At 36.5% G+C, this 24,350-nt stretch overlaps 1 protein-coding gene and 1 non-coding gene across 11 annotated transcripts in view; both read left to right on the forward strand.

Moving 5' to 3' along the window:
• Positions 1-24,350, forward strand: part of LOC129028685 (zinc finger protein 705A-like) — a 66,568-nt gene that overhangs the window by 17,589 nt on the left and 24,629 nt on the right. For 2 of the 10 annotated variants that reach the window (XM_063653251.1, XM_063653249.1), the window contains one exon: positions 4,359-4,542. The exons of the other annotated variants lie outside the window; for them this stretch is intronic. The gene's annotated coding sequence lies outside the window, so the exon portion shown is untranslated. The remainder of the gene's footprint in view (positions 1-4,358; positions 4,543-24,350) is intronic. 10 annotated transcript variants of the gene reach the window in all.
• Positions 2,840-2,902, forward strand: LOC129028722 (small nucleolar RNA SNORD109A). Its single transcript, XR_010124112.1, has one exon. It is a non-coding gene; the product is annotated as a small nucleolar RNA SNORD109A (small nucleolar RNA).

The raw sequence follows: 24,350 nt of genomic DNA on the forward strand, positions 1-24,350 counted from the left end.
TAATTGAATATACAAGCAAATATAGTTGTTAAGATTTAGTGTGATTATTTCTACACCACATGCAAAGAAGTTTCTCATAGATCTTAATAGAGGCCCACATGCATTGTACAGTTTAGAATTTGGGGAAATATTGATGAAGTTGGGTAAAGTTTAAAGCCAAAAGTCAGAACAGTGAACTCCTTGCTTAAGGATTTCCTTGGAGATTACTTAGTCAATACACAACTGATAAATTTAAGTGCTTTTCACCTTTTGAGTTCTTGACTACTAAAGCTAAAATGTGTTTCAACTTTTAATCCTGCTTCCCTAATTTTCCCTTTTTTAGTTTAAGATCAAATAGCTCCAGCCATAAATTACTGCCAAGAGTAACCACTTCATTTTAAGAAAGCTTCACAATATAGAAGAAAATAAAATTATTTATGACAGATGTATTTTTAACCTTTTCCCCATGCTTTCCAGAGGAAATATGTTTAACCATCTGCCCTATATTAGAGAAAACTTTCTATGCTAATACAGGTATCTATCAATCCATTTATCTTTCTATATAAGATGTATTGATCATAACCAATTAATTTTATTGTAAATGAGCTTTAGATTTGACATTTTGGTAGTAATATATGTTGTACAATCTCCTGAGGTCCTATAGGTCTTGAAGTCTCTATGTCAAAAACTATAGATGTGCCAGTGTCCTCAGTGAACGTGAAGGACACCACATTTTCCTTAGCCATTTCTTGTTTTCATAATGATGGTTATCAACATTTTGCTACTGCAAGATACCATACACTTATAATCAGAATATGCCAGTTTGTATGCACTCATGCCTCTGTTTCTGTAGAGCATTCCTAGAATGAGTAATGCTGGAAAATTAGGTCCATGTAATTTCTTTAATGAGTTATAGTCAAATCATGAAATATTCAGGTTACCATTATTTCAGTAATGTATTAGAATGTCAAGGTAAAGTTATCTATATTGTATATATACACACAGCGTAGATATAATTTATACAACATCTATATTTATACAACAGATATATATTTATTTATATATTTATACAACATAAAATATATTTTATTAAACGAAATATATTTTATTGTTTAATATAGATTCTTAAGTGATAAATATGTTTAACATTATTAAAATAGGTTAAAATAAGTTATAGTTAATACAATGAAAATTGGCAGTCCTTTTACAAAACATATGCCATAACTATAACATTTATCACTGACAGTCATACCAGGATAGTCTTTTATTTCCAATCACTTAAATATTCCTAATTGCAAAAAAAATTTGAAGACTAAAATTCAGAAGTTTTGAAAGAGCCATTGCCTGGGTAAATTATACAGGTTTCAGTTTTATTTATAATAATTTTGTATATATTTATAAATTAATGCATGATAAATTAATAACTTGTGATACGCAATGCAAAGATGACAGTGAAAGGACAAAATTGATTAGATTGATAAAGTCCTGTTAACATGAAGAAATTGACCAGGATACCATCCACACTATAAAGTTAGAGAAATTTATCAGGACAATTCTCTAAAATACTCTTCTCAATTTTAACATTGTAACAGGAATTTTTAAAATTTTGGTGTTATGTGTGTTTCCTTCCAGATAATTTGAACAGATTCATATTTGCTATTTTTAAAGCCATATCTTTGTCCTTAGTGCTGGCAATGTATTCTTCAGAATGAACAAATAAGAAATATGTAAAAGCCATAAGTGAAGGTGTCAGGTTGAAGTAGTCAATCAGTTATGCAGAACACAAAGAATTTTATCTCGTATAATGTTTACATAGCTTTATAGAAGGGTGCTGAAAGGGCTATAAAACATGGACATTATTGTCTCATTGAAAGGTCCAATAGGTACTGAAATTCATGCTGTTATTTTTAACCAACCACCCTATAAACGTTGTATGGCTTATTTAGATGAGAGCCCAGGTTGTGTGTGTGTGTGTATGTGTGTGTGTGTGTGTGTGTTGTGTTTGAACTTGACAGGGAAGCAAGAACATCAAGTTGCCAATACACTCTGTCTATGGTTAGAATCATGCTGAAAACATGGCTCCCCCAGTTCTGGAGTGAGCCCATAGATCAAGCATTCCCAGAAGACATAGCAGGCTCAAATCCCTGTGTACACAATATTTCATGATTATCTTATGTCAGTACTTTCAAAGTATAGAGTTTGTGTGAAGACAAATCCAATATCATTTTTCTTGGCTAGCCTATATGTGTGGTAAATCCATTATTTATTTACTTGCTTCCTGAAAATTACAATCAGATTAAGAAACTGCAGCAAAGTGGGTATGATGAGATAGAGATTGAAGTGTAAGCTTATGTTAATGTTGCCCTTGGTTTGGATAAACACATCTAAGAGAAAAACGGAAAAACACACATGGCAGGGAAGCCTTGATGGAGCCAAAATATAGGATTGTATGTAGTAACGCAATCAATAGATGGGCATTTGGCAGTAATATTATTTTTCAAATATGGATAAAAATTGCTTAGGAGAGTAAAGAGAGACAAAGTGGAAAGCAGGTTTATAGTAGGTATTGTTTTAGTATTGATCCCTTTTTGCTCCAATAATCAAAGTGATAAATATTGAAAATTGATTCATGCAGCATTACTTACTCCATTCTAATTTTTATATATGTCAACAGTGCCATCTTCCAAACTGTGCTATCTCCTTCAGGAGAAGTGACTCTGCTGAAGTTTATAAGGTTGACATATTGCCAGCTTCAATAACGTAAAGCTGAAGTGTATACTGAATTCTTAATGCAAATAACAACTCTATTGGAAAGTAACCCAGTTATAGAAGTGCTAATTTGTCAGGAGCTGCCTTACCAAGATCATGATGAGTACAGTTATCTCAGGATTCTGAAAGATTATTTTCAGATTTCAACTAGTCTAGCTGAATGTTCCTTAATAGAAAGAGAGGACTTTTAGAATTGATTCAATATGATGACCTCCTGAATTATCTCACATAGCCCATATGTACATGCCTTTATTTTCTCTCAGAAAATGGCACTGTCATAATAGCTTTCTTACGCAGACTTCACCTTAGGGTTTTACATTAAGGGAGGGGTCTGGTGTTTCATTTATTTTGAACTATTTGTTGATTGTGTATAGTGCTTGAGTAAAAAATTGAATATAGAAACATCTAGAATAAATTTTTTTAATGATCAGGTGTTTATAAAGTGAATTATTAGTGTCAATAATGTTGGAAAGTTTTAAGAGAATATAGGAAACTTGAACATTACACAATTACATTGGGACCAAATTGTGGGGTCTCATTACAGTTAATATTTATGTATTTTTTCCAGTTGATTTGTGTGCTTTTTTTCTGCATGTTTTTGGCAGATAGAATGGCTATAACAAGTAACAGCATGTCAGGAAATAAAAATAAGCAGAGCCCTATTCCTTTAAAAATCTTCATTGGTAGGAGGGCCATAAAATAAGTCTTAATATGTTTAAAGAATTAAATTCATGTAAACCATGTTATTTTAATTCCACAATGATATTGAATTAGAAATAAGAGGAATATCTCTTGAAAATCTCCTAAATGTTTGGAAATTTAAATTAGCATTTCTGACCTATTTATTGGTTTAAAAAGATACAATGAAGGTAAAATTGAAAAGTCTTTTGAACTGAATAAAAATAAAAATATAGAATCTAAAACTTTATGGGATACTGATAAAACAGGATATAGGGAGTAATTTACAGCACTGAAATGCCTATATTAGAAAAGAAAAAAGGTTTTAAATCAGTAAATTTGTATTTCACCTTAAGAAACTTAGAAAAGAACAAATTAACCCAGAGTTAAGTAAAATAAAGGCACTAATAAAGATAAGAGCAGAAATCAATGAACTATAAAACAACAAAACACAGAGAAAAATTGAGATTATCCAGTCTGAGCAACAGAGGTGGGAAAAAATGAAAACTGAGCAACAAACAACTGTAGGACAGCGTCTCTCATACCAATGGATGCATACACTGGAGCCCTAGAAGGATGAAAACAGAAGGAAAGAAAACTTCCCAAATTTTATGAAAAACATTAATTTATATAGCCGACATGACCAATAAAATCCAAGTAAGATAATCTCAAAGAGATCAACACCTATACACATCATGGTCAACGTGTCAAAAGACACTGAGGTGATCAGCAAGGTGGAGTGGTTGGGAGAGGGTAAAAGCAGGAAGGAGAGATGGGGACTCACAGCAACCCACAGTTGAAACTGCCATAGATCCTACCAGTTGCTTCATGGACTCCATCAGGAGCCCACCTATAAGCCACTTGGGATGCATCACTCCCATCTTGCCAACAAAACCCCAAGTGCTCCAAATGCCTCACTCACTCTTTGGCAGGCTTCCCAAGTGCACTCCTGTGAAAAGCAAGTGAGAATCTCTGCAAATGGCTTGCAAGCACATATTGACAGCCGGCTCCACTCTGTAGAACTGGAAGAAAGCTCACAAACATGAGAATTTGAGGACACTACCCTAAAAAAATGAGACTTCAGCACCTGGCCTGGCTTTATGCAACCTAGAGAAGGTAATATGGTTTGGCTCTGTGTCCCCACCCAAATCTCATGTCAAATTGTAATCCCCAAGTGTTGGAGGAGGGACCTGGTGGGAGGTGATTGAATCATGGGGGTGGACTTCCCTTTTGCTGTTCTTGTGATAGAGTTCTCATGAGATCCAGTTGTTTTAAAGTGAGTAGCATGTCCCCCTTCACTCTCTTTCACTCCTGCTCCACCTTGGTAAGACGTGCTTGCTACCCCTTTGCCTTCTTTCATGATTGTAAGTTTCCTGAGGCCTCCCACCCATACTTCCTGTACAGCCTGCAGAACTGAACTGTGAGCCAATTAAACCTATTTTCTTCATAAATTATCCAGTCTTAGGTAGTTCTTTATAGCAGTGTGAGAATGGACTAATACAGAAGGCATACAACCTTAAGAATTTGCCCCCTTGAGGGAACAAGATGTGTGGAGCAGGTTCATCCATAGAAAATGTCTGAGAGAACTTCAAAATCCCTAGCCTGACTAACTGATGAAAGTGTTTCTTTCCAAGGCCAGTCAATAAAGACCACAGTGGGTGACAGTTTCTTTAAATGCAAAGGCAGCAGCACAATAATTCAAGAAACATGAAAAATCCAGAAAACATGACGCCACCAGAAGAACACAATCATTTTCCAATAACCAACTCCCCAAAAATGGAGATGTACAAATTGGTTTATAACGAATTCAAAACAAGTATGTTAAGGAAGCTCAGCAAACTAAAAGGAACACCAATAGACTACTCTGTGAAATCAGGAAAACAATTCATGAACAAAACTAGAAATTCAAAAAAGAGAAAAATTATCTTAAAAGAAAACCCAGACATTATGGAGCTAAAGAATACAATGCATGAAATGAAGGAGCGTATCAACAGCAAAGTTGATCAAGCAGAAGAAAAAAAATCTGTAAACCTGAAGACTGGCTATTTGAAATTATTCATCAGAGGATTATAAAAAAAGAATGAAAAGAAATAAAGAAACCTACAGGATGTATAAAACACCATCAAGAGAACCAATATAAGGATTATTGGAGTCATAAAGGATTATTGGAGTCATAAAAGAAAGGGCAGAAAACTTGTTTAAGAAATAATGGCTGAAAACTCTCCAAATATAAGAAAAGATATGAGCATCCAGGTATATGAAGCTCAAAGATCCCCATACAGGATACATTCCAAAAAGACTTCACCAAAACACATTATAATCAAACTGTCAAAAGCAAAATCAAGACAATGGATAAACCAGTGCAACCACCAATCACTAAGAGGGAGACAGGATTCTTATGTTATGATTATTATTTACATATAATTTCAGTAAATGTTATTGGAAAATTTATAATGTTTTAAAAAAAGAAATTTGAAAGCACTGAAAGAAAAGAGACTCATCACATACAGGGAACCCTTTTAAGGCTACTAACAGATTTCTCAGTAGAAACCTTACAAAATGGGAGAGAGTGGGATGAACTATACAAGTGCTGCAAGGAAAAAAATGCCAACCAATGCTTTACCTGGCAAATCTGTTCCTCAGAAATGAAGGAGAGATAAGAACTTTCCTAGACAAACAAAAGCTGAGGCAGTTCATCACCACTAGACCTGCCTTACAAGACATACTAAGGGGAGTTCTTCAAGCTGAAATGATATGGCACTAGTTAGTAATATGAAATGATAAACCTCCCTGGTAAAGGAAAGTATATAGTCAAATTTAGAACACTTTGATACTATAATGATGGTGTATAAATAATTTTACTGTACTATGAAGGTTAAAAGACAAACATATTAAAAATAAACCATAGCTGCAATAGCTTGTCAATGCATACTACGGTATAAAAAGATGTAGATTAGAGCATTAAAAACATAGCATGCAAGGGTAGGGAAGTAAAAGTGTAGTTTTCATGTGTAATCAAATTTGATTTGTTATCAGCTTAAAATAAATTGTCACACCTATAAGATGTTTTATGTAAGTGTCATGGTAACTATATAGTAGATACACAAAAGAAAAAGAGAAAGAAATCAAAACATAACACTACAGAAAATCATCAAATTACAAAGGAAGACAGCAAGGGAGGAACAAAGCAAGTAAAAAGAGCAAGAAAAAATTTAACATAATGAAAGTAGTAAGTCCTTACCTGTCAATAATTACTTTAAATGTAAACGGATTAAATTATCCAAACAAAAAAACAGAGTGGACAAATGGATTTTAGAGACAACAACAACAACAACAAACACCACACACACACGCACACAAAAACACCCAGACCCAACTATGTGCTGCCTACAAGAGATTTACTTCCACTTTAAGGATGCATACAGGCTGAAATTAAAAGAATAGAAAAAGATATTGCATGCAGATAGAAACCAAAAGAGGGCAGAGGCATCTATACCTATAGCATACAGAAAAGATTTTAAGTTAAGAACTGTATCAAGAGGCTAAGAAGGTCAAAATGGTGAAGTAGTTAATTGTTCAAGAAGACATAACAATTGTAAATATTTATACACCCAACATTGAAGCACCTAAATATATAAGGCAAATATTAATACGTATAAAAGAAATATACAGCAATACAGTAATAGTAGTGAACTTCAGTACCTCCCTTTCAGAAATGAACAGATAATCCAGACATAAAATCAACAAGGAAACATTTAACTGAAACTTCACTTTAGACCAAATGGATCTAACAGACATTATACTGAACGTTTCATCCAACAGTGGCAGAATTCACATTCTTCTCAAGCACACATGGAACATTCTCCAGGATAGATTATATATTAGATCACAAAATAATATTACAAAATTTAATAAAACTGAAATAATATCAATTATTTTTCACCACAATACTATAACACTAGAAATCAATAACAAGATGAAAACTGCAAATTTACAAATATATAGAATTAACATACTCCTGAACAACCAATGGGTCAAAGAAAAAAATCAAAATAATTTTGTGACAGCAAAGTAGAAACACAACATACCAAATCAAACAGGACACCGCAAAAGCAGTTCTATGAGGTAAGCTTATATTGATAAACACATTTTAAAAAATATTTTAAATAAACAACATTACATCTCAAGGAACTACAAGGAAGAAAAAAAAAACAAGCCCCATGTTATCAAAGGGAAGGAACTAACAAAGATCAGACAGAAATAAATGAAACATAGACTAGAAAAACAATACAGAATATTAATAAAACTTAGTTTTTTTTAAATAAAATCAACAAAATTTTAGCTAGACTAAAAAAAGAGAAGACTCAAATAAAATAAAAAATGAAAGAGGAGACATTACAACTGATACCACAGACATACAAATTAAGAGAAAACTATATGCCAACAAATTAGTTAACTTGCAATGGGTAAATCCCTAGAAACATACAACCTACAAAAACTGAATCATGAAGAAATGGAAGATCTGAACAGATCAATAATGAGTAAGGGAATTGAATCAACATTCAAAAATCTCACAAAAAGAAAAGCTCAGGATCAGATGGCTTCACTGGTGAAGACTACCAACCATTTAAAAAAGAATTAATACCACTCTTTCTTAAACTCTTCCAAAAAATTGAAGAGGAGAAAACACTTTTAAATTCATTATAAGAGGCCAGTTTTCCCTTGATATCAAAGATTTAAAAAGAACACTTTGAGAAAGGAAAATTACAGGCCAAAAACCCTGATAAATATAGATGCAAAAATACTCAGCAAAATACTAGCAAACCTAATTCAGCAACACATTATAATGGCATACATCATAATCAAGTGAGATTCATGCCTGGGATGCAGGATGGTTCAATATAATCAAATCAACAAATGTTACACTACTTTAACAGAATGAAGAATAAAAATCATATGATCACCTCGATGGTTGAACTAGTTTACAGTCCCACCAACAGTGTAAAAGTGTTCCTATTTCTCCACATCCTCTCCAGCACCTGTTGTTTCCTGACTTTTTAATGATCACCATTGTAACTGGTGTGAGTTGGTATCTCATTGTGGTTTTGATTTGCATTTTTCTGATGGCCAGTGATGATGAGCATTTTTTCATGTGTCTGTTGGCTGCATAAATGTCTTCTTTAGAGAAGTGTCTGTTCATATGCTTTGCCCACTTTTTGATGGGGTTGTTTGTTTTTTTCTTGTAAATTTGTTTGAGTTCTTTGTAGATTCTGGATATTAGCCCTTTGTCAGATAAGTAGATTGCAAAATTTTTCTCCCACTCTATAGGTTGCCTGTTCACTCTAATGGTAGTTTCTTTTGCTATGCAAAAGCTCTTTAGTTTAATTAGATACCATTTGTCAATTTTGGCTTTGGTGCCATTGCTTTTGGTGTTTTAGAGATGAAGACAGTGTGGCAATTCCTCAAGGATCTAGAACTAGAAATACCATTTGACCCAGCCATCCCATTACTGGGTATATAAATCATGCTGCTATAAAGACACACACACACGTATGTTCATTGTGGCACTATTCACAATAGCAAAGACTTGGAACCAACCCAAATGTCCAACAATGATAGACTGGATTAAGAAAATATGGCACATATATACCATGGAACACTATGCAGCCATAAAAAATGATGAGTTCATGTCCTTTGTAGGGACATGGATGAAGCTGGAAACCATCATTCTCAGCAAACTATCGCAAGGACAAAAAACCAAACAGCATATGTTCTCACTCATAGGTGGGAATTGAACAATGAGAACACTTGGACACAGGAAGGGGATCATCACACACTGGGACGTGTTGTGGGGTGGGGGTAGGGGGGAGGGATAGCATTAGGAGAGATACCTAATTTAAATGACAAGTTAATGGGTGCAGCACACCAACATGGCACATGTATACTTATATAACAAACCTGCACATTGTGCACATGTACCCTAGAACTTAAAGTATAATAAAAAAAATCATATGATCATCTCAATAGATTTAGAAAAGCATTTGACAATATTCAACATCCTTTCAGGACTAAAAACTCTCACTAAATCTGGTATAGAAAGAATGTGCCTCAACACAATAAAAGCCACATATGACAAACCTGGAGGTAATATACTCAATGGTGAAAAGTAAAAAGCTTTGACTCTAAGATCAGAACCAAAACAAGGATGCCCATTCACACCACTTATATTTAGCATAGTAGTTGAAATTCTAGCTACAGCAGTTAGGCAAGAAAAAAGGCACCCAAGTTGGAAAGAATGAAGTTAAATTGTCTCTGTAGATGACATGATCTTATATATAGAAAACACTAAAGACTCCGCCAAAATGCTGTTTTAGTTAGAGCTTAAAAATAGGATTCACTAAAGTTGCAGGAAACAAAATCAACATACAAAAATCAGTTGCATTTCTAAACACCAAAAACAAGTTATCCAAAAAATTAAGAAAACAATTCTATTTGTGATATCATCAAAAAATAAAATACTAAAGAATACCACAGAAACTGAAAATAAATGGAAATAAATGGAAAGATAGCCTATGTTCATGGATTAGATGAATTAATACTGTTAAAATGTTCATACTATCCAAAGCAACCTACAAATTAAGTGCAATTCCTACTAAAATTCCAATGATATTTTTCACAGAAATAGAAAACACAGTCCTAAAGTTTGCATGGAACTGCAAAAGACTCAAATAGATGAAGCAATTTTGAGCAAGAACAGCAAAGCTGGAGACATCACACTACCTAACTTCAAATTTTATTAATCAAAACAACATGGCATAAAAACAGAAAGACCAATGGTACAGAATAGAGAGCCTAGAAATAAACTCACATTTATAGAGTCAACTAATATTCAACAAAGGAGCCAAGAGTACACAATGGGGAAAGTACACTCTCTACAATAAATGGCACTGGGAAGACTGAATATCCAAATGCAAAAGAATGAAATTACACCCTTATCTTACACCATACACCCAAATCAAATCAAAATTGATAAACAGTTAAACATAAGACCTGAAACCATAAAATCTTTAGGTGAAAACTCATTGACATTGGTCTTGGCAATGATTTTTTTGATATGACACCAGAAGGACAGGCAACAAAAGCAAACGTACACAACTGGGACCCTAACAAACTAAAAAGCTTCTGCACAGCAAAGGAAACAATCAATCATCAGAATTAAAAGGCAATTTGTGAAATGGGAGAAAATGTTTGCAAACCACATAACTGATAAAGGGTTAATATCCAAAAATATATAAGGAATGTATAAAATTCAATAGAAATAAACAAACAAATAATCCAATTTTAAAATGGGTGAAGAACCTGAATAGACATTTTTTCAAAGAAGACTTACAAATAGGCAACAAATTTGAAAAAATGCTTGACATCACTACTTATTAGGGGAATGCAAATCAAAGCTCCAATAAATACCACCTCCAACTATTAGGATGGCTGTTATCAAAAAGTCAAAAGAAAACAAGATGGGGGAATGTAGAGAAAAGGGAAAAGAAGATCCTTATACACTGTTGGTGTGAATTTAAACTGGAGTAGCCATTATGGAAAACAGCATGGAGGTTCCTCAAAAAATTAAAAATAGAACTACTATATGATCCAGCAATTTCACTATTGAGTATATATCCAAATGAATTAAAATCACTGTCTTGAAGAGGTATTTGCACACTTATATTTATTTCAGCATTATTCACAATAGCCAAGACATGGGATCAACCTAAGGGTTCATCAGTAGATGATTAGATAAAGAGAACGTGGTATATAGACACAGTGGAATCTAGTGTTCAAAAAGAAGGAGCTCCAAATTTTAAAATCCTTTAAAAAGTTAAACTCATAAAAACAGAGAGGAGAATGGTGGTTTCCAGGAACTGGAGGGTGGGGGAATGGGGAGATGTTGGTCAAAAGGTACAAACTTTCAGTTATAAAATGAGTAGGTTCTAGAGATCTAGTGTACAACGGTGGTACTATAGTTAATAATAATATTTTGTATACTTGAAATTTACTAGGAGAGTAAATATCAATATTCTTAATACACACACAAAAATAGAACTATCTGAAGGGACTGATATGTTAATTATCCTGATTACAGTAATCATTTCATGATGTATAATGAATATCAAAACAATAGTGTACATCTTAAATATATACAATTTTGATTTGTTAATCATACTTCAATGAAGCTAGAAAAAAGATGTAATTTTTAAAACAATAATAATATACATTGGGGTGAAGGAATTGACCTATGTTGGAGAAAAGTTTTTGTAAACTATTTAAATTAATTGTTATCCATTCAAGCTAGATTAAATTGTTAATTTAACTGTAATACTAAGGCAACCACTAAAAACGGCTTTAAAAAATATAGCACTTGAGGCTGGGCACGGTGGCTCATGCCTGTAATCTCAGCACTTTGGGAGGCCTAGGTGGGTGGATCACAAGGTCAGGAGTTTGAGACAAGCCTGACCAACATGCTGAAACCCTGTCTGTACTAAGAATACAAAAATTAGCCGGGTGTGGTGGCACGCACCTGTGATCCCAGCTACTCAGGAGACTGAGGCAAGAGAATCACTTGAACCCGGGAGGTGGAGGTTGTAGTGATCACACCATTGCACTCCAGCCTGGGTGACAGAGGGAGACTCCATCTCAAAAAAAAATATATATATATATATATATGTGTATATATATATATGTATATATATATACGTATATATGTGTATATATATATATATGTATATATACACAGCACTTGAGCCCAGAAGTTCAAGACCAGACTGAGCAACATAGCTACACCTAATTTCTCCAAAAATGTGTATATATATAAAAATATATATAACATATATAAAAAAGATATAATATATATATAGTAGATGAACAACAATGGTATTTAAATGGTACACTAGAAAATATCTGTTTAACAAAAAGAAAGCAATAGTGGAGAAATATAAGAACAAAACCACGTAAGATTTATAGAAAATGAATAGCAAATTGGTTGGCCTAAATCCTACTTTATAATAATTATATTAAACATAAATGAAGTAAATACTACAATCAAATGGCAGAGATTATCAGAATAGAGAAGAAAAATCCAAACTGTAATTCAACCTTATGTTATCTGTATTTAGAATATTTAGAGTCAAGACACAAATAGATAGAGGTCCATGTGGGTGTGAAAATATTTACCATGCAAAATGTAATTAAAATAGAGCTGGAGCAGCTATACTAATATCTGACAAAATATACTTTAACAAAAATTGTTGCTAAAGACAAAAAAGAACATTTTATAATGATAAGACACAACAATTATGAACATATACACCAAACAATAGAGCCCAAAATATACAAAGCAAAAACTGCTAGAATTAAAGAAAGATAGAAAAATCAATGATTACAGTTGGAGGTGTCAATACCAAACTTTCAGTAATACATAGAACAACAAGTCAAGAGCAAAAACGCAATAAAAAACTACACATTATCATACAACACCTTAATATGACACCCAACACTAGCAGAATACACATTATTCTGAAGTGCACATGGAATATTCTCCAGGATGACATATATTAGGCTGCAAAACATATCTTAATAATTTAAAAGAACTGAAATAATACAGCACATGTTCTCTGACTGCAAAATATTATATTAAACCAATTACAGAAGAAAATGTGGGAAATTCACAATGATATGGAGATTTAAAAATATTTCAAAGTAACCAATGAATCAAAGAACAAATCACAAGATAAATTAGAAAATATTTTAGATGAATAAAACTGAAGAAACAACATAGCAAAATTCTGTGGTTGTAGCTAAAGGGGTGCTTCAAGGGAAATGTATAACACCATATCCCTAAATTTTTAAAAAATCTCAAACCAATAACCTAATTTTTCACCTTAAGAAATGAGAGTGAAAGAGCAGACTTAACCCAAAGTAAATAGAAGGAAGAAATAATGAAGATTAGCATGGAGATAAGTAGTGAAAATAAAAACAATAGAGAAAATTAATAAACTTGAACGTTGGTTCTTCTGATATATCAGTAAAATTGACGTATTATTAGTTAGACCGAGAAAGAACAAAAGAGAGAAGATTCAAGTTACTAAACGTAAATGAAAGTATAGATATCACCTTGCAGAAATTAAAAGAATTCTAACAGTATATTGTGAAAAAGTGAATGTCAAAAAATTAAATTATATGAGATACACAAATTCCTCTAAAGGCACAAATTACCAAAGCGGGTATAAAAACATGAATACACCATTTACAGTTAAAAAGACTGAATAAGTAAAATTTGTAAGAAGAAATTGAATAAGTAATTTAATTTTCAAACTCTAATCCCAAGACCAGATGTCTTCATTGGTGAATTTTACCAAACTTTAAAAGAATTAATATCTATCTTTCACACACTCTTTCCAGAAAATAGAAAAGGAGGGAACAATTTATAACTCATTGTATGAGGTCCGTATTACCCTTATAGGAAGACCAAAGACATCATAAGAAAAGAAGACTAAAGACTTACGGTTTCTGCTCTGATATGTTTGGAAGTCATCACTACTATTGTCACAAGAAAAAATCTGAACAAACTAAACTCAACGATTTCTTAAAATAACCATAGAATTGAGGTAACGGGCGAAAACTGGAGATGTAGGCAAACACACAAAAAATCAGTTTATCTGGGGCAGAAACTGCTGAAACCAGCAACTCATATGAACACGTAAGTGGTAATTGACGAATTTCTGGAGACTGAATGTGGACTAGATTGAGAGTTAAAAACTCCTAAGGGCCCAGTTTTTGAAGACCCCGCACACTTTTGTAAACTAGACATCCAAGAGCCCCAGCAAGTTTCTCACAGTGAAGACTGCAGAAAAATCCCCTGATGCTTCAGATAGGAGGAAGGGAAAAGCAACCATTATGAAATAAGCCCAGGGGACAAGTAGTTATTTTTAAACACTCTCAGAGCATTTTCTTTCACATGGCAGGGGGCTCCCTGCAAGGGAAGCTACTTTGCCTGAGCCTTGTCTGATCTAGGAGAAAAGCAATTGCATGGCTCAAGCTCCATCTAGCCTTTCTGATTCATAAAAGGGAAGCAAAAAATAGGTTAAGAAACTCTTCTGAAAGTCACGACTCAGATTTATTTTATTTTATATTTATTTATTTATATTTTTTGAGACGGACTCTCGCTCTGTTGCCCAGGCTGGAGTGCAGTGGCGCGATCTCGGCTCACTGTAAGCTCCACCTCCCGGGTTCACGCCATTCTTCTGCCTCAGCCTCCCGAGTAGCTGGGACTACAGGCGCCCGGCTAATTTTTTTGTATTTTTAGTAGAGACGGGATTTCACCGTGTTAGCCAGGATGGTCTCGATCTCCTGACCTCGTGATCCGCCCGCCTCGGCCTCCCAGAATGCTGGGATTACAGGCGTCTAAGAAGTCAAAATGAAATGCTAGGAATAAAAACCTGCAAGAAATGAAGAATGCCTGTGATGGGTTCCTCAGTAGACTGTACAAGGTCAAAGAATCAGTGGATTTGAAAATATGTCAACAAAAACTGTCCCACTGAAATACAAAAGAAAAATAGAATTTTAAAAACATAACAGAATCTCCAAAACAGTAGGACAATTACAAAAGATGTAATGTGCATAATGCAAATGACAGCAGGAGTATAAAGGGACAAAGGAATAGAAGATCTGAAGTAATAATGGCAGAGAGTTTTCCAAAATTAATGCTAAACCACAGATACAGCAAGCCCAGAGAACACCAAGGAGGAAATTTAGTAAAGCGACTGCATCCAAGCATGTCATATTCAGACTGACAAAACCAAAGGTGAAGAGAAAATATTGGAAGAAGACAAAGAGGAAAATAAATATCAAGAAAATACATACAAAATACATCATACATACATAAGAAATACATCAGACCATACAAGCAAGAAGAGAATGGAGTGAAATGTTTAAAGTGTTAAAAAAAAACTATCAATTTGCAATTCTGTATCCAGTGAGATTATCTTTCAAAAGTGAAGAGGGAAATGGCAGAGTAGTCATCTCCAAGACCTATGGTTTCCCTTCACAGAAACACTGAAAAATATGAACAAAAGTGGTCAGAATCAACTTTCTAAGAATTCTATAAAATGGTAAATGTTTACACCGGTAAAGCACATGCTGAATTGAGAAGGCAACTTAAAAAGGTGAAGAAAACTTCATATTATTTTTATGTGTCCTTGCCCCACGTCCTTCCCTACCTTAGTCTTGAAGATGGCGGCCCACATTTCCAGTGTGGGACTCTGGTTCCTGTTTCCTGGTTCAAGAGGGAGAATAGCAGACCTTACTTTTACTCATTATTATTTCCTTCTTTCTGAATTCCTTGGGTTTATTTTGCTCTTCTTTCTACTTAATGAAATGAGAACTAAGATTATGATTTGAGACATATTTCTAATGTAAGCATTTAGTGCTATAAATTTCCATCTCAACACTGCTTTAGTCACATCCCACTAATTTTTATGTTGTAATTTCACTTTCATTTAGTTCTATTTTTAAATTTTTTCTTTTTATACTTCCTCTGACTCACAGATTACTTAGAATTGTGTTGTTCAGTTTTCAAGGATATTGTAGATTTTCCTGTTTCTCTGTTGTCTAATAGTTCTGTTCCATTTTGTACAGATAGCCCATGCTGTATGATTTCAATTTTTTAAAAAATTGTTGTGCTTTGTTTTATGGCCCAGATATGGTCTGTGCTGTGAATATTCCATGTTATTATAAAGTATGCCTGTTATATTATATATATATTATATATATATAATTATAAAGTATGCCTGTTTTGTATTGTTAGCAGAGTATTCTAGAAATGTCAACGAGATCTTGTTGGTTGATGGTGCTCTTCAGTTCTATATCTTTGCTAATTTTTTTTTGCTTAGTAGCTATATGAGATTCTGAGAGAGGAAACTGAACTCTCTAACCATAATTGTAGATTTGTCTATTTCTCCTATCAATTCTATCAGTTTGTGCATCACATATTTGAGGCTCTGTTTGGTGCATACGCAAGTGGAATCATTGTGCCTTTCTGGTGGCTTGATTATTTTATGATGATATAGTGCCTGTCTTTGTGGTATTTTTATTTGCTCTTAAATCTACTTCGTATTATATTCATATACCCCTTCTTTTCTTAAAAACAATTGTTTGCGTGATACATCTTTTCCATTCTTTTAATCTCAGCCTACCTGTGCCATTGAATTTGAAGTGAGTTTCCATATAGAGAACATACTATTGAATCATCATTTAAAAAATTCCTTTTGCCAATCTTTTTTATACTGAGGTAAAATTCACATAAAATTTATCATTTTAAGGTGTACAATACAGTGACATTTAGTAATACACATGTTATGCAACGTTAACTCTACCTGGCTCCTAAATGTTTTCATCATCCCCAAAAGGAAACTTCATACTCATTGAGCAGTTAATTCCCATTCCTTCTCCCGGCCACTGGCAACCACAAACCTACTTTTCTGTCTCTATGAATTTACCTATTATGGATATTTTGTATAAATTGAATTATACGATAAGTGACCTTTATGTTTGGCTTCGTTCACTTAGCATACTATTTTTCGATATTCAACCATGTTGTAGTATGTATCAGTTTTATTTGAATAACTCGGTTCTTTTTGTTGTATAGTTAAAAGTTGATTCCTAGGTCATAATGATAATTCTATGTTTAGTTTATTGAATAGCTGCCAAAGTTTTTCCACAGTGGCTCTGTCATTTTAAAATCCCACTAGCAATGGATGAGAGTTCCAATATCTCCACATCCTTACCAATACTTATTATTTTATGTTTTTATGATTATGGTTTTCCTAGTGGATACGCAGTGGTATCTCATTGTGTTTTTGGTTTGCCTTTCCCTAATGACTAACGATGTTGAGCATCTTATAATGTACTTGTTAGCTATTTGTGTTCTTTAGAGAAATGTCTATTCAAGTGCCTTGCCCATTTTAAAAATTGAGTTGTCTTGTTGACTTACGAGTTCTTTAATACAGTAAACTCTTATCAGATATGATTTATAAGTATTTTATCCCATTCTGTAGGTTACCTTTTCACTTATACCTTTTCACATAGACCATTATGCACAAAGGTTTTCATTTTGATAAATCCAATTTATCTGCTTTCGTTGTTGTTTTTGTTGTTTGTGCTTTTGCAAAACCCAGTGTCATGAGGTTTTTCTCATTATCTTTGGAGAATTTTATAGTTTGGGTCTATACATGTAGATTATTGATCTAATTTCCATTAATTTGTGTGTATGCTATGAGGTAGGGGTCCAAATTCAATTTTTGCATCGAATTGAAAATTCATATTTTCAATTTCATATTTCAACTGCATATTCAGTTGTTGCAGCACAATTTGTTGAAGAGATTATTCTTTTCCACAGGGAATGATCTGGGACCCTTGTCAGAAATCAATTAATCATAGATGTATAGGATTCTTTCAGACTTTAGATCTTCTTCCATGAATATACCTATTTTTATGCCGGCACTGCAATATTTTTATTACTGTAGCTTTATCATAAATTTTGAAATCAGGAAGTATGTATCCTCCAAGTGTGACTTTCATTTGTTAGACTGTTTTGAGTATTTGGGGTCTTCGCCATTCCATATGAATTTCAGAATTGGCTTTTCATTTAAAAAAATGGTAGTTGAGATTTTCATAGGAATTATATTGAATCTACAGATCACTTTGGGTAGTATTGCCATTTTAACAATATTGTATTCCAATCCATGAACATGGATGTTTTGCCATTCATATCTTTTTCTTTTCTTTCAGCAACATTTAGTATATGACACTTGTAACTCCTTGGTTAAATTTATTCCTAGGCATTTTATCCTTTCTGATGCTGTTTAAATGGAATTATTTTATTAATTTCTCTTTTAGATGGCTTGTTGTATGTGTATAGAAATAGAACTGTTTTTTGTGCTTTTATTGAATTATCTGAAACTTTGCTGCATTTATTTATTAACTCTAGTAGGTTTTTTCTTTTTCTTTAGAGTTGTCTATATATCTTGCTCTGTGAATAGACAATTTTACTTCTTGATCTCCAATATGGATACCTTTATTTCTTTTTCTTACCTAATTGCTATAGCTAGAATTTTCAGTATAATGTATGATAGAAGTTGTTCACAACTATTCTTGTCTTCTTTCTGATCCTAGGGGTATAGCTTTCAGTCTTTCACCATTAAGCACAATGTTAGTTGTGGGGTTTTCTTAGATGCTATTTAATATATTAAGGAAGTGCTCTGCTATTTCTAATTGGTTGAGTATTTTTATTATAAAATGGTGTTAGATTTTGACTTTATGTTCTGCATAATTGAGATTATCATGTGGTCTTCTTTTCATTTGATTAATGTGGTATATTACATGATTTTCATATGTTGATCCACCTTTACATTCTTGGGGCAAATCCCACTGTGTACACAGGGTTTTTTAGGGTCTAATTTTCTTCACTCTTTTCCTTTTCTCTCCCTGAGACTGAATAACATTAGCTGACCTATCTTCAAGTTTACTATTTTTTCTTCTGCTGCTCAAATCTGCTTGAACCTCCTTGTAGGTTGCTCAATTTTTGTTTTATAAATTTGATGCTATGTTATTTAAGTGCACATATTTTGATGTATATATTTTCCTGGTACCACACTGCTTTCGTGACTATGATCTTACAGTATAGTTTGAAATCAGGTAGTGTGATGCCTCCAGATTTGTTTTTTTGCTTAGTCTTGCTTTGGATATGTGGGCTCTTTTTTGGTTCCATATGAATTTTAGAATTGTTTTTTCTAACTCTGAAGAATGATGGTGGTGTTTTGATGACTCCATGGGGGTCATCCAAGTTGTAGGATATATAGCTATTTCATTCCTTCTATCAATAAATAATACTGTGTTATATAAATATACCACATTGTGTTTATATATTTATCAGCTGATGGGCATCTGGATTATTTTAGCTTTTTTACTATTATGAATAATGCTGCTATAAGAATTCATTGAGAATGTTTCAACTCTTAGGTACAAACTATTTTCTTAAGTATATACCTAAGAGTGGAATTGCTGGGTTATATGGTAACTCTATTTTTTATTCTTTAAGAACTGCCAACCTGTTTTTCAAACTGCCTCCACCATTTTGGTGGTTTAAGGCTCTATTTTTTGTGCTGATGGGCCTCCTGCTGGGAGGTGGCGCTTTCCAGAAAGCATCCGCTGTAGTAGTGTTGAGAGATGACAACATGCTAGCAGCCCTCCCTTGCTCTCAGCACCTCCTTGGCCTCGGCGTCCACTCTGGTTGCACTCAAGGAGCCCTTCAGCCCGCTGCTGCACTGTGGGGGACACTCTCTGGGGCTGGTCAAGGCCAGAGCCCGCTCCCTCTGCTCACGGGGTGCGGAGGGAGAGCCGATGGTGGGAGCCGGGACTGTATGTGGCGCTTGTGGGCTGGCACGGTTCCTGGGTGGGCACGGGCTCAGTGTGCCCCACACTTGGGGTGGCTGGCTGGTGCCTGCTGGGCTTGACCGGGGGATGAGCTCTGTCTAGGCTGTTGGAGTGCCCAGGCTGGGTGCTGCAAAGTCCTGTCTAGCGAGTGCCATCAAGAGGTGAAGCTGGCTGGGCTTCTGGGCCGGTGGGGACTTGGAGAACTTTTCTGTCTAGCTAAAGGATTGTAAACGCACCAATCAGCACTGTGTCTAGCTAAAAGTTTGTAAATGCACCAGTCATCACTCTGTGTCTAGCTAATCTGGTGGGGACTTGAAGAACTTTTGTGTCCAGCTAAAGGATTGTAAATGCACCAATCAGCACTCTGTGTCTAGCTAAAGGTTTGTAAATGCACCAGTCAGCGCTCTGTCAAAATGGGCCAATCAGCTCTCTGTAAAATGGACCAATCAGCAGGATGTGGGTGGGGCCAGACAAGGGAATAAAAGCAGACCACCGGAGCCCACCGCTCAACAGGCTTGGGTCCCCTTCCATGCTGTGGAAGGTTTGTTCTTTCGCTTGTTGCAATATAGCTTGCTGCTGCTCACTCTTTGGGTCTGCGCTGCCTTTAAGAGCTGTAACACGGCTGGGCCCCATGGCTCATGCCTATAATCCCAGAACTTTGGGAGGCCGAGGAGGCGGATCAGGAGGTCAGGAGATCAAGACCATCCTGGCTAACATGGTGAAACCCCGTTTCTACTAAAATTACAAAAAATTAGCCGGGTGAGGTGGCGGGCGCCTGTAGTCCCAGCTACTCCGGAGGCTCAGGTGGGAGAATGGCCTGAACCGCAGGGGGCGGAGCCTGCAGTGAGCCGAGATTGCGCCACTGCATCCAACCTGGGCGACAGCGAGACTCTGTCTCAAAAAAAAAAAAAAAAAAAAGCTGTACCACTCACTGCAAAGGTCTGCAACTTCACTTCTGAGGCCAGCGAGACCTTGAACCCACTGGGAGGAATGAGCAACTCTGGACACACCATCTTTAAGAACTGTTAACACTCACCAGGAGGGTCTGCGGCTTCATTCTTAAACTCAGCGAGACCAAGAACCCACCAATTCCGGACACTGTGGAGAGGGACCAGTGGTGGGCAGAGCTCTAGAACTCCAAAGATCATATGTTCTTTGTCTTCTGCTACCAGGGTGGATATGAAACGACCATCAGGTGGGGGCAGAGCTAGGCGTGCCTGAGCTCAGACTCTCCTTGGGTGGGTCTTGCTTTGGCTGCTGTGGGGGATGGAGGTGAGATTCCCAGGTCACTGGAGTTGTGTACCTAGAAGGATTATTGCTGCCTCTGCTGAGTCATGCAGGTTGTCAGGGAAGTGGGGGAAAGCTAGTTTCCACGCACACTGAAAGGCTGGTCTCACTCCCACAATGCCCCTTGCAATAGCCCGGAGTCTGTTCGCAGGCCGAAGGCGAATCTGGCTTGAAAACTTACCTGAGGCTTTCTGCCTCCCAACTGACAAAGAAATGGGCTTCAGTTCTTACCCCGCCTGTGAAGTCTGCAAGCCGGATTCACGCCCTCCCCTGAGTTCTGGCCAGGAGGCTTCTCACCCCATTCAATTTTTTACAAAGTTCAGGTAGAGAAGTCCTTCTCCCTGTGAAGTTTTACCCCCTGCTCCTCTGGCCACCCTCCTGATGGATGCCTGTGGTGCCAGGCAGGAATGGGCTACCTGGGGATCCAGTGGCCTTCCAGTGCCTTTCTGCTACTTCCTCTACTCCTGTATGTCGCTCAGCTCGGCTTTCTAACTTGACTCAGCTCCAGGTAAAGTCAGGAACTTCTCCCACAAACAGACTTTCAGCTTCTCCAGTGGGGGTGTGTGTTCAGGAGACGAGGGTCTCCCTTTCCCATTTGCGTGGTTAGGGGACTTAAAGTATTTGGGATGTCTCCCAGGTCCTGTAAGAGCAGTCTGCTTCCTTCGGAGGGTCTGTGGGTCCTGTCAGGATTGCTGGTCTGTTCTTGCAGTCCATCTGGAGCTAAAATTCACAATGCAAGCCTTAGCATGCTGCTCTGTCCAGAGCTGCAATCTAGTTCTGCCTCCTGTCTGTCATAATCCCTCATGACGCTTGAGATTTTTTTTTTCATATGATTGTTGGCAGCATGTATGTCTTCTTTTGAGAAGTGTCTGTTCATGTCTTTGCCTACTTTTTAAAGGTTTTATTTTTTTGTAAATTTGTTTAAGTTCCTTGTAGATGCTGTATATTGGATCTTTGTCGAATGCATAGCTTGCAAAAATTTTCTCCCATTCTGCAGGTTGTCTTTTTACTCTATTAATAATTTCTTTTGCTGCCCAGAAGCTCTTTAGTTTAATTACATCCAATTCATCGATTTTTGCTTTTGTCACAATTGCTTTTGGTGTCATTGTTATAAAATCTTTGCCCGTGCCTATGTTCTGAATGGTATTGCCTGGGTTGTCTTCCAGGGTTTTTATAGTTTTGTGTTTCACATTTAAGTCTTTAATCCATTTAATCCTGTATATGAAGTCCGATCTTTATGTTTAGAAATTCTTTCATCTTCCTAATCTAGTCAGTGTTGAGGTTCTCAAATTGTATTATTTATTTTATTTATTGAATTATTCAATTTCAGCTGTTAAATTCCTTTTCACTCATTTTATGGATTTGTTTGATTGAAATTTGTTGCTGGAGAATTATTGTTTTTCCTTCAGAGATGCTATGTTTCCTTGCTCTTTAATGTTTCTTATGTCCTTACATTGATATTTGAATATCTGGTAAAACAGTTGCTTCTTCTAATTTTATAGGTTGGCTTTGGTAGTATAAGACTGACTTCTGTAGCTGTATCTATACTGTTGAATCAGTAAGACACTTTGCCTTTAGTTCTGGGTTGCTTCAGTAGTTTAGACTTCTATGATTTCTTCAGCTATAATCAGCATCACTGATGTCTGTGAGCTCCTCAGTGTCTTAGCCTTCATTGTTAATGGAGGCTGTGGTGAGATTTTGCTGGGGAAAGACAGGCCAGGCAGTTTGGTCCTTGGGCACCAGTTGCGTTGGTCTTTGAACTTGTGGGTGATTTACGTGGGCACTAGTGGTTGAAATTTCAGGCAGGCCATCCTTGGGCTTTCAGGTGGCTTTTTTTTTTTTTTTTTGAGATGGAGTTTTGCTCTTGTTGCCCAGGCTGGAGTGCAATGGTGTGATCTCAGCTCACTGCAACCTCTGCCTCCCGGGTTCAAGCAATTCTCCTGCCTCAGCCTCCTGAGTAGCTTGGATTACAGGCATGTGCCTCCATGCCCAGCTAATTTTGTATTTTTTTTTTTTTTTTTTTTTTTTTTTTAGTAGAGATGGAGTTTCTCCATGTTGGTCAGGCTGGTCTCAAACTCCTGACCTCGGGTGATCTGCCCCCCTCAGCTTTCCAAAGTGCTAGGATTACAGGCATGAGTCTGGTGGCTTTCTCAAGTGCCAGTAGTGACAGTGGTGAGCTAGGTAGATAGGCATGCCCTAAAGCCCCTGGGAGGCATGTGTAGCATCAGCAATTGCAGTAGTCATAGCAGGTCAACTCTTGTGACCCCCGATGGCATGTGCAGATACCAACAGTCATGGCAACATGATGGACAGAGTAGTCCTCAGGCTTTCACCTGGTGCAAATATGTGGGCAGTGGTGGCAGCGGTGATGGCAAGCTGGCAAGTCCTATCCTTAGGCTCTCAGGAGACACACAGGTACTTGATGGTGATAGGCATGGTGGATTAATCCGCAGGCTCCCAGACAATGTGCACAGGCACCGCCAGGCTGGGTGGGCTCATACTCAGGTCACAAGAAGGCATGTACAGGTGCCAATGACAGAGAGCAGTGTGGGTTGATCCCCAGCCTCCTGGACAACGAGCTTGGGTAGTGGTAGTGACAGCAATGGGTGGGATGGCCCTGTGCTCTGGCCCTGGAATAGTGCCCAGGCAGGCGAGTCCCCAGGTCCCCTGAGGATGCCTGCAGGTGTGCAGTGACCCTGCTCCTGGGGGTCAGGATTGCTGTCAGTGTCAGTGGCCCTGGGAAGGTGAGTCTCCACTTGTGAAGAGTGCCTGCTTCAGCTCCCTTTGTTCTGGGGGCAGCCTCCCTAGTGAATGGCACTGCCAGTTCCCTGGAGTGTAGGACACTGTGTAGGCTAGAGTGATGGGGACCAGGCTACACTGGTGAGTTCAGCTGGTATTGTGACTCTGCAGCCCTCTGGATGGACATGAAGGAATGTCACTGGGGGTCCAGAGATGTGGAGATGCAGGGGCTGTTGGGCCCCAGGGCAGGATGTACTCTGTTCGGGGCTGGGCTCTCAAAATGGCACTGTGCCACAGCTGCGTGTATCTGGGGATGGGTGCAAACGATCCAGTGCCAACTCCTTCTCTGGGACAATGACCATCCCATAGACTCCAGGCAGCTCCCTATAGTAGTCTCAGGGCCTGCGAGGGCCGAG

Source organism: Pongo pygmaeus, chromosome 16 (genome assembly GCF_028885625.2).
Source record: "Pongo pygmaeus isolate AG05252 chromosome 16, NHGRI_mPonPyg2-v2.0_pri, whole genome shotgun sequence".
NCBI lineage: Eukaryota > Metazoa > Chordata > Mammalia > Primates > Hominidae > Pongo > Pongo pygmaeus.